The following is an 11,824-nucleotide window of genomic DNA, read 5'->3' as shown; positions in this document are numbered from 1 at the left end:
AGGCATAGCTGATAGCAATTACATGAGCTTCAGAAAGTGTTGACAAACCTTCCCTTCCTGGCCACAACAGGAAATTAGGTGTTTAGGCCTACCCACAATGCATTTCACCATGGAAGCATTCCATAGATAAATGATCAATTAACATAAAGGGCACGAATGACAATATAAACATATTCATTCAATAAATATAGGCCAACACACATTTACCAGTAAGATATTCTTTGATCAATCAATGTGCTAAACCATGCCTTATGTTACACATTTCAATGTTCAATTTATCAATGATCTTCCCCCTGGGACCAACAACACAGAGAAAAACATTGCGCTCTCAAATGTACCCCTGTTTGCAGTCACAATCTCCTACCAGGCAACGTGATGAACACCTCTACAATTACAAGGAAAAACAAAGCACCCCTTTACATTTCAATTACCTGAAGAGATGATTCTTAAACAAGATGACTTTGTCGTTGTATAGAGTATCTTGTGGGGCCGCAAAGAAATGTTTGCCACCAAAATCAAATTCATTCTGTGCAACCACAGAAACTCTCATACATTCATTTTTCGTTTCACGTGTTCAACCATCAAACTATCGGAGAAAAATGCTGCAAACATCAAAATGCCCATCAAAAAAACAGTTTTACTGCCTGAATTCGAAAGATACAAATTCCACAGCTTGGAAGTGTACTGTATCTCTCAGCCATGCCTCTGCCTCATTTCTAGGAGTTAGGATTTTCCAACAATTAATTATAGTTTACTTCAAAGCACGCAGCTGTGGAACTACAAAGCACTCACCTGTGCCAGTTCAAAGTGCACAGTGAATGGATTCCACCTGGAACCAAGCCTTACAGTAAACCTCAAAGGACCAAGAAGATCCATATAATTCAGCCGCAGGGGTTGAGTTACAGGGTTGCTCAGGCTAGGGGTAAAGGCTTGAAAGGTAGCATCATGGTACCCTCATAAGCAAAGGATATTCCAGAAGCAGGGAATATAAGGCTAGGTCCAGCCCCATAGTTTCAGGGTCTCTGTGGTGCATCGAGTAGTGAGGGGGCTGCCATGGTACTGGAGTTACAGTCACTTGAATTATACTTAGTAGTCACCCCTAGCACACACACACCACTAACCGCACACTCCAATACACATCAACCCAAACCATTACGCTTCGGGCTAGATCGATGGCCTGCATGCTTTCAGTGCTAAATTACATTTCAGAATTCTCTCACAGGGAGGTTTAAGTGCATCAGCTATATATATATATAAATCAACTACAGCTGGCTAGAAGCGTTAAGCGATTAATGGGACCTGCTGGAGACAGAGAAATGACCTAAACCTGTCTTTTTCATAGTATGTATACGGACACCAACACTACCTAAACCTGTCTTTTTCATAGTATATATACGGACACCAACACTACCTAAAATATGTCTCTTCTATACTCCCTTCTATACTTCCCAGCAGTAATGAGTGAGTCTATTCTCACGTTAGTCTGTTGTTAATGGTTGTTACTCGTTAAAGGGTTTAACTCACCAGTGTGACAACAGCAGATTAATTTGAGACGACACTGCTGCTGTCTGATCACAGTCACAGTAAAGACTATCAATTAGAAGTCGACCGATTAATCGGAATGGCCGATTAGTTAGGGCCGATTTCAAGTATTCATAACAATCGGTAATCTGCATTTTTGTGGCCGATTACATTGCACTCCACGAGGAGACTGCATGGCAGGCTGACTACCTGTTACGCGAGTGCAGCAAGGAGCCAAGGTAAGTTGCTAGCTAGCATTAAATTTATATTATAAAAAACAATCAATCTTAACTAGTTAACTACACATGGTTGATGATATTACTAGTTTATCTAGCTTGTCCTGCGTTGCATATAATCGATGCGGTGCCTGTTAATTTCTCATCGAATCACAGCCTACTTCGCCAAACGGGTGATGATTTAACAAGCGCATACGGAAAAATCACTGTCGTTGCACCAATGTGTACCTAACCATAAACATCAATGCCTTTCTTTAAAATCAATACACAAGTATATATATTTAAACCTGCATATTTAGTTAGTTAATATTTATTTAGTTAATATTGCCTGCTAACATGACTTTCTTTTAACTAGGGAAATTGTGTCACTTCTCTTGCGTTCTGTGCAACAGAGTCAGGGTATATGCATCAGTTTGGGCCGTCTGGCTCGTTGTGAACTGTGTGAAGAACATTTCTTCCTAACAAAGACCGTCATTTATTTGCCAGAATTGTACATAATTATGACATAACATTGAAGGTTGTGTAATGTAACAGCAATAGTTAGACTTAGGGATGCCACCTTTTAGATAAAATACGGAACGGTTTCGTATTTAACTTTAAGAATAAATGTTTTGTTTTCGAAATGATAGTTTCCGGATTTGACCATATTAATGACCAACGGCTCGTATTTCTGTGTTTTATTATAATTAAGTATATGATTTGATATTTGATAGAGCAGGCTGAATGACCGGTGGTAGGTGGCGGCATGCTCGTAAGCATTCATTCAAACAGCACTTTCCTGCATTTGCCAGCAGCTCTTCGCTGTACTTCAAGCATTGAGCTGTTTATGACTTCAAGCCTATAAACTCCCGAGATTAGGCTGGTGTAACCGATGTGAAATGGCTAGCTAGTTAGCAGGGTGCGCGCTAATAGCGTTTCAATTGGTGACATCACTCGCTCTGAGACCTTGGAGTAGTTGTTCCCCTTGCTCTGCATGGGTATCGATGCTTCGAGGGTGGCTGTTGTCGATGTGTCCCTGGTTCGAGCCCAGGTAGGAGCGAGGAGAGGTATGGAAGCTATACTGTTACACTGGCAATACTATAGTTCCTATAAGAACATCCAATAGTCAAAGGTATATGAAATACAAATGGTATAGAGGGAAATAGTCCTATAATCCCTATAATAACTACAACCTAAAAGTTCTTACCTGGGAATATTGAAGACTCATGTTAAAAGGAACCACCTGCTTTTCATATGTTCTCATGTTCTGAGCAAGGAACTTACAGTGCCTTGCGAAAGTATTCCGCCACCTTGAACTTTGCGACCTTTTGCCACATTTCAGGCTTCAAACATAAAGATATAAAACTGTATTTTTTTGTGAAGAATCAACAACAAGTGGGACACAATCATTAAGTGGAACGACATTTATTGGATATTTCAAACTTTTTTAACAAATCAAAAACTGAAAAATTGGGCGTGCAAAATTATTCAGCCCCTTTACTTTCAGTGCAGCAAACTCTCTCCAGAAGTTCAGTGAGGATCTCTGAATGATCCAATGTTGACCTAAATGACTAATGATGATAAATACAATCCACCTGTGTGTAATCAAGTCTCCGTATAAATGCACCTGCACTGTGATAGTCTCAGAGGTCCGTTAAAAGCGCAGAGAGCATCATGAAGAACAAGGAACACACCAGGCAGGTCCGAGATACTGTTGTGAAGAAGTTTAAAGCTGGATTTGGATACAAACAGATTTCCCAAGCTTTAAACATCCCAAGGAGCACTGTGCAAGCGATAATATTGAAATGGAAGGAGTATCAGACCACTGCAAATCTACCAAGACCTGGCCGTCCCTCTAAACTTTCAGCTCATACAAGGAGAAGACTGATCAGAGATGCAGCCAAGAGGCCCATGATCACTCTGGATGAACTGCAGAGATCTACAGCTGAGGTGGGAGACTCTGTCCATAGGACAACAATCAGTCGTATATTGCACAAATCTGGCCTTCATGGAAGAGTGGCAAGAAGAAAGCCATTTCTTAAAGATATCCATAAAAAGTGTTGTTTAAAGTTTGCCACAAGCCACCTGGGAGACACACCAAACATGTGGAAGAAGGTGCTCTGGTCAGATGAAACCAAAATTGAACTTTTTGGCAACAATGCAAAACGTTATGTTTGGCGTAAAAGCAACACAGCTGAACACACCATCCCCACTGTCAAACATGGTGGTGGCAGCATCATGGTTTGGGCCTGCTTTTCTTCAGCAGGGACAGGGAAGATGGTTAAAATTGATGGGAAGATGGATGGAGCCAAATACAGGACCATTCTGGAAGAAAACCTGATGGAGTCTGCAAAAGACCTGAGACTGGGACGGAGATTTGTCTTCCAACAAGACAATGATCCAAAACATAAAGCAAAATCTACAATGGAATGGTTCAAAAATAAACATATCCAGGTGTTAGAATGGCCAAGTCAAAGTCCAGACCTGAATCCAATCGAGAATCTGTGGAAAGAACTGAAAACTGCTGTTCACAAATGCTCTCCATCCAACCTCACTGAGCTCGAGCTGTTTTGCAAGGAGGAATGGGAAAAAATTTCAGTCTCTCGATGTGCAAAACTGATAGAGACATACCCCAAGCGACTTACAGCTGTAATCGCAGCAAAAGGTGGCGCTACAAAGTATTAACTTAAGGGGGCTGACTAATTTTGCACGCCCAATTTTTCAGTTTTTGATTTGTTAAAAAAGTTTGAAATATCCAATAAATGTTGTTCCACTTCATGATTGTGTCCCACTTGTTGTTGATTCTTCACAAAAAAATACAGTTTTATATCTTTATGTTTGAAGCCTGAAATGTGGCAAAAGGTCGCAAAGTTCAAAGGGGGCCGAATACTTTCGCAAGGCACTGTAAACGTTAGCTTTTTTACATGGCACATTTTGCACTTACTTTCTTCTCCAACACTTTGTTTTTGCATTATTTAAACCAAATTGAACATGTTTCATTATTTATTTGAGGCTAAATTGACTTTATTGAGATTAAGTAAGTGTTCATTCAGTATTGTTGTAATCGTCATTATTACAAATTAATTAATTAATTGATCGTCCGATTATATCGTATCGGCTTCCTTTGGTCCTCCAATAATCGGTATCGGTTTTGGCGTTGAAAAATCATAATCGGTCGACATCTACTATCAATCAGCAACTAACAGGAGACAATAATAACATCACAGAGAGAGAGAGACAAAGAGAGAGAGAGACAGAGAGAGAGAGCGAGGGAGGGAGAAGAGGTGGGGCCTCTATATTCATAGCAATAAGAGAATACTATCTAATACAAAAGAAAGTTCACTTGAAACATGAATTGGAACACAAAAAAACCTACACATACACACCATGACAAGCCAACAGGCTGAAACCGTGACACACAAAACGTCAACACACAAAACTGTCCACCACATATCCACACACACGTCCTGAGAGAGCCACCTTCTTCAACACGTTCACATCTCACCGTAATACACATAATATTATTACTATAACTGATAACCTGCTAATAAACTTAACATGTAATAACATGCCTCAATCTGGTCGCAGAGAATTTCGTATTATTCTGTACGTAAATCCAATAAAGTTTATTTAGTATGATATGTTTGGGGCATCCGGAAAAAAGCTTGTCCAGAGAAGACAAGGTGAGCGCTACCATCAGTCCTGTGTCATGCCAACAGTAAAGCATCCTGAGACCATTCATGTGTGGGGTTGCTTCTCAGCCAAGGGTGTGGGCTCACTCACAATTTTGCCTAAGAACACAGCCATGAATAAAGAATGGTACCAACACATCCTCCGAGAGCAACTTCTCCCAACCATCCAGGAACAGTTTGGTGACGAACAATGCCTTTTACAGCATGATGGAGCACCTTTCCATAAGGCAAAAGTGATAACTAAGTGGCTCTGGGAACAAAACATCAATATTTTGGGTCCATGGCCAGGAAACTCCCCAGACCTTTATCCCATTGAGAGCTTGTGGTCAATCCTCAAGAGGCGGGGGGACAAACAAAAACCCACAAATTCTGACAAATTCCAAGCATTGATTATGCAAGAATGGGCTGCCATCAGTCAGGATGTGGCCCAGAAGTTAATTGACAGCATGCCAGGGCAGATTGCAGAGGTCTTGAAAAAGAAGGGTCAACACTGCAAATATTGACTATTTGCATCAACTTCATGTAATTGTCATTAAAAGCCTTTGACACTTATGAAATGTTTGTATTTATACTTCAGCATTCCATAGTAACATCTGACAAAAACATCTAAAGACACTGAAGCAGCAAACTTTGTGGAATTTAATATTTGTGTCATTCTCAAAACTTTTGGCCACGACTGTATTTAGCATGATAGCTACCCTTTCCTTAACCATTTTAGCTAACCCTTCGCCTAACCCTAACCCTTTAACCTAACTCCTAAACTTAACCCTAACTTTAACACTAACCCCTAATCCTAACCCCTAGCCTAGCTAACATTAGCCAGCTAGCATGCGTTAGCCAGCTAGCATACGTTAGCCACCTAGTTAGAATTTGTAACATATCATACGTTTTGCAAATTCGTAATGTATAATATGAATTGTAATTCGTAACATATTTTACGAAATGGGTGATGGACATCTACAAATTAATACATACCATACAAAACGTAACATATACTAAATGGAGTGTCTCGGATTCATATTCTGAATAATACGAAATTCTCTGAGACCAGGTTGCATGACTGGGGCACAGACTTAAATATTATCATGCCTTATTTTAATATAATCGCCCCACCCCCTCAACACACCCTGTGGGAAGTTTAATTCAGATAATTAATTTATTTGTTCCATTTAAGCAAAACCCCATACACTTGGGGTTAGTCTGATAAAAAAAAATACTCTATTAGTGATGTGAAATTCATCATGAATGTGACTGAATGCAGGTCAGTGTGTGTGAACCAACAGTGAGAAAAGCTTTTAGTCCAGTATACTGTAGGTTAACTCTGAATGGAAACAGTGTCTACATTCCAAATACCACCCTATTCCCTATGTAGTGCACTTTATAGGGAATAGGGTGGTATTGTGATGCAACCAGTGAGGTTCTGAGTCTGTAACCTTGACTAATGTATGTTTGACCTGTAGAGATTACTTCATCTGGTTAAAATCAATGGCCATTAAGTCACTGTTAGAGAGACCAACAATCACTTACTGGCCTACACACATAGCATGGAGAGGGTCACGTGTTGAACATTTGTCACAATACACAAACACACACAGACACAATCAATCAAGAGCATACATGAAAGTGCATGCACACTGACACGCGCAAACAACCACGCAAACACACACTCACACCCTAAAACACCCATACACATTACTACAGATGAAGAATGGTTGAACCACAGTCAATGTTGCCACCTACTGTACAGCTCTATAACAGTGTAGGCTACATGAGTTTACATCCGCAGCCAGACATACTGTATATGACGGTCACAGACATTATATAACCATTGAAGTCAGTCAGTTTGTTAGGGTCAGCTTGGGTTAGCTCATGGCACAGTAAGCCTACAGGGTTCGAGCATAGAAAAACAGTTGATGAAAAGTGTCTTAGGTAGAGTATATGCTATGCTCAATGCCAGGGTGGCAGGGAAGGGGAGAGGGTAAAGGAGAAACAGAGTGCATGGGAGAAAGGGGTGGAGATGGGGATGAGGGAGCAGTGTGATAATGGAGGGGGAAAGAGTAGGCTGGAGGCCTAGGTGAAAGAAGGGGAGACAGAAGGAGAGGTGAGGAGGGGACAGGGAATACTGCCCTGTGGGCATAGAGGGCACTGTCTGACTGTGGGCATTCTTGGCACACTCCCACTCTGACCTTGGGAGATACAGCCTAGACACACACACACACACACACACACACACACACACACACAGAAAGAGAGAGACTGGCTGGCCAAACACTGCCAACAACAATTAGCCTCAACCTGGGGTACCTCTGCCTGCAGCAGACCTGTGCCAAAGGATGGCAGTCACCACAGAGCGACAGTAAAACCTTGGTGGATTGGCCACGATTCAGTGCTGCACTACAGTAAGGCCGGTTCTGATTGGGTTGGTGATCTGATTCGCAGGCAGAACTGTCCCTATTGGTTAGGGTGGCTGTGTTCGGTGTGAGATTTGATAGAACAACTGAGTTCTGGGTATGCTCAGTGAGATAATACTAGAGGCTCAGTGAGATAATACTGAAACAGGCTCAGTGAGATAATACTGGAACTGGCTCAGTGAGATAATACTGGAGGCTCAGTGAGATAATACTGGAACAGGCTCAGTGAGATAATACTGGAACTGGCTCAGTGAGATAATACTGGAAATGGCGCAGTGAGATAATACTGGAACTGGCTCAGTGAGATAATAGAGGAACTGGCTCAGTGAGAAAATACTGGAAATGGCTAAGTGAGATAATACTGGAACTGGCTCAGCGAGATAATACTGGAACTGGCTCAGTGAGATAATACTGGAAATGGCTCAGTGAGATAATATTGGAACTGGCTCAGTGAGATAATACTGGAACTGGCTCAGTGAGATAATACTGGAAATGGCTCAGTGAGATAATACTGGAACTGGCTCAGCGAGATAATACTGGAACTGGCTCAGTGAGATAATACTGGAAATGGCTCAGTGAGATAATATTGGAACTGGCTCAGTGAGATAATACTGGAACTGGCTCAGTGAGATAATACTGGAAATGGCTCAGTGAGATAATACTGGAACTGGCTCAGCGAGATAATACTGGAACTGGCTCAGTGAGATAATACTGGAAATGGCTCAGTGAGATAATATTGGAACTGGCTCAGTGAGATAATACTGGAACTGGCTCAGTGAGATAATAGAGGAACTGGCTCAGTGAGAAAATACTGGAAATGGCTAAGTGAGATAATACTGGAACTGGCTCAGCGAGATAATACTGGAACTGGCTCAGTGAGATAATACTGGAAATGGCTCAGTGAGATAATATTGGAACTGGCTCAGTGAGATAATACTGGAACTGGCTCAGTGAGATAATATTGGAACTGGCTCAGTGAGATAATACTGGAACTGGCTCAGTGAGATAATACTGGAACTGGCTCAGTGAGATAATACTAGAGGCTCAGTGAGATAATACTGGAAATGGCTCAGCGAGATAATACTGGAACTGGCTCAGTGAGATAATACTGGAAATGGCTCAGTGAGATAATACTGGAAATGTCTCAGTGAGATAATACTGGAGGCTCAGTGAGATAATACTGGAAATGGCTCAGTGAGATAATACTGGAACTGCCTCAGTGAGAAAATACTGGAACTGGCTCAGTGAGATAATACTGGAACTGGCTCAGTGAGATAATACTGGAAATGGCTCAGTGAGATAATACTGGAACTGGCTCAGTGAGATAATACTAGAGGCTCAGTGAGATAATACTGGAAATGGCTCAGCGAGATAATACTGGAACTGGCACAGTGAGATAATACTGGAAATGGCTCAGTGAGATAATATTGGAACTGGCTCAGTGAGATAATATTGGAACTGGCTCAGTGAGATAATACTGGAACTGGCTCAGTGAGATAATACTGGAACTGGCTCAGTGAGATAATACTAGAGGCTCAGTGAGATAATACTGGAAATGGCTCAGCGAGATAATACTGGAACTGGCTCAGTGAGATAATACTGGAAATGGCTCAGTGAGATAATACTGGAAATGTCTCAGTGAGATAATACTGGAGGCTCAGTGAGATAATACTGGAAATGGCTCAGTGAGATAATACTGGAACTGCCTCAGTGAGATAATACTGGAACTGGCTCAGTGAGAAAGTACTGGAACATGGTCAATTCTTTTGAACCAGTAGGAGCTGCTGGTCACAAGACACAGAGGGGAAAGCATTCCCTCTATTGGAAGTAAACACTGATCACAGACCAGTTAACCTGGGTCTATGTGTCTTGTACGTGTGTTCACCTGAGAATGATGCAGAATCTGATGGCCTGATAAAATTACATTTGTAGGTTATTTTTGGTGATGAGAAATCCTATGGGTTATGAGTTAATGAGTGCACTACAATCCAAAAAGGCCCATAGAATCAAAACCATAGAATCAAAATTCCAATTTCATGGCATTCTGGAACCATTTACAACCCAGAATAGAATTAGAATGGATTGAATTATATTTCTATGTTAGAGCCACCACTTATAACCAACCATGTTACACATGACGCACGTGTAGTCTGGTTTCTATGACAACAGATCCATCTGCAGACTACTCCCTCCGTGTTGGTGACACATCACAAAGATTGTATGGGAGCACGAGCAAGAGCTGGGTTGAGACGTTTGCTGCTTGTGTGTTTAATCAATGCTTTCTCTCCTGTGTCTATGGCCATGCTCGTTGCTTTTTGACACTGAAGCAGATTCATTTTCCCCTATTCACATGGAGAATTCACAGCCCCACCTCATAGGCTCAAATAAAGGTAGAGTCGCCGGTCATCCTAAAAACAAAATTTGACTGTAATAAAAGCCTGGCTTTAAGAGCGGCATATTTGCTAAGTGCGTCCTCGACAGCACGAATAAAATGTTATACTATGAATTTGATATTTTCCGTTTATCCGACTCGATCCCTTACAATCCCATAAAATCCGTCCTCGAATCTCATCCAGCCTTGCAGTAGTAGCAGCGGCAGTCTGTGTGTGTGTCGTTCATTGTGCATTAATAACGCGGACGGGCTGTATCAAAAAGCCAGAGCATGCTTTGCTTACCTCATCTTCTTCTCTCCACCGTAATGATAAATGAAGATTGACCTGTATTCAATATGTCACCCTTTCTGGACGATTCTCTCAGTCCAGAATATAGTCGATGTTAATATTATAATATGTATTATCTAGCTATAGCCTAGGCTACGAAGCCTGCCGGCGATATGCAGAGCAAGGCAGATGCTAGAAAGGCGACAGGGTGGGGTAAATGCCACAAAACGATGCCACAGTTTTAGTCTCTTTTAAAGTGAATCTCTAACCAGTCCCTCTCGAGGTCCTGCCAGTGTTTTCGGTGCCATTTCAGAACGCTACGGAGAACTGTCCTGGCGAGAGACCGGTCTGTGCCGACAGCGGCTTCTGGGGTGCCATCTTCCCTTCGTCCAGCACACGGAGAGTGGACGTGCGGGAGGGAGAACGGAAGGGAGGGATATAGAGGTGGGGGCAGTCACGGTGGCTGCTGCAGCTACTGTAGGCTAAGTCTATACCACCCTTCTGTTTCCTCTCCAAACCAATGATATTCAATGGTCGTCGGGTTCAAACTCAGGTTTCTTTTTTGAAGTGTGACCACTAAGCCTGTGACCCTGACAACACCACCAGGTAATAATGTAACATGTCTATCACTTAACGAAAGACAGTAGTAGGCCTACTTAAATCCATGATGAGAGGAATTGGATGTCAATGTGATATCCATCTTTGTTGAACCCATCGTAGTTGGCTACACTACAGGTGTGATGGTCAGCGGTTTGCCGGTTCCCCTCGGCAGGTAAACAGATGGGATTGTAAGGTCAAAAGTTATTGCACTTTTGTAGGCTAGGTTTTGGGTTAGGACACCTAAAACCTATTTTTATTGTATTTATTAATTGAACCTTTATTTTACAGGACTAAGATCTTCTGACCTGCATGCAGACAAAGTACAGGGCCAAGGACATAACGTCAATGGGGCATCGACAGAATCATTGAACATAGCCTGCAAGATGGCAAGTGTGAATGATCTGTACCCAACTAAGATGTTGGTGTGGTCACAGACTTTCACTTCCACTGTCTAGCCTTAATTTTCAAGCCACATATTCTTCAGATACCATTAAAGAATAAATATCCTTGAAGTTGAGCCAACTTAAAGGGGCATTCCAATTAAATTGTGATTTTACAGTTTTTTTCTTAAATTATGTTTCCACACTATGAGGTCGAAATAACACTGAAATTGTGAAAATTATGATAATGCCTTTTTTGTTTAAGAGCCTGGAATTTCATCCTGTTCAGGTGGAAGGGAACTTTTGTCCCACATCATGACATTCACAATGTGATCTGTTTATAAT

Source organism: Oncorhynchus clarkii, chromosome 4, assembly GCF_045791955.1.
Source record: "Oncorhynchus clarkii lewisi isolate Uvic-CL-2024 chromosome 4, UVic_Ocla_1.0, whole genome shotgun sequence".
Taxonomy (NCBI): domain Eukaryota; kingdom Metazoa; phylum Chordata; class Actinopteri; order Salmoniformes; family Salmonidae; genus Oncorhynchus; species Oncorhynchus clarkii.
This window is presented reverse-complemented; position numbering follows the sequence as displayed.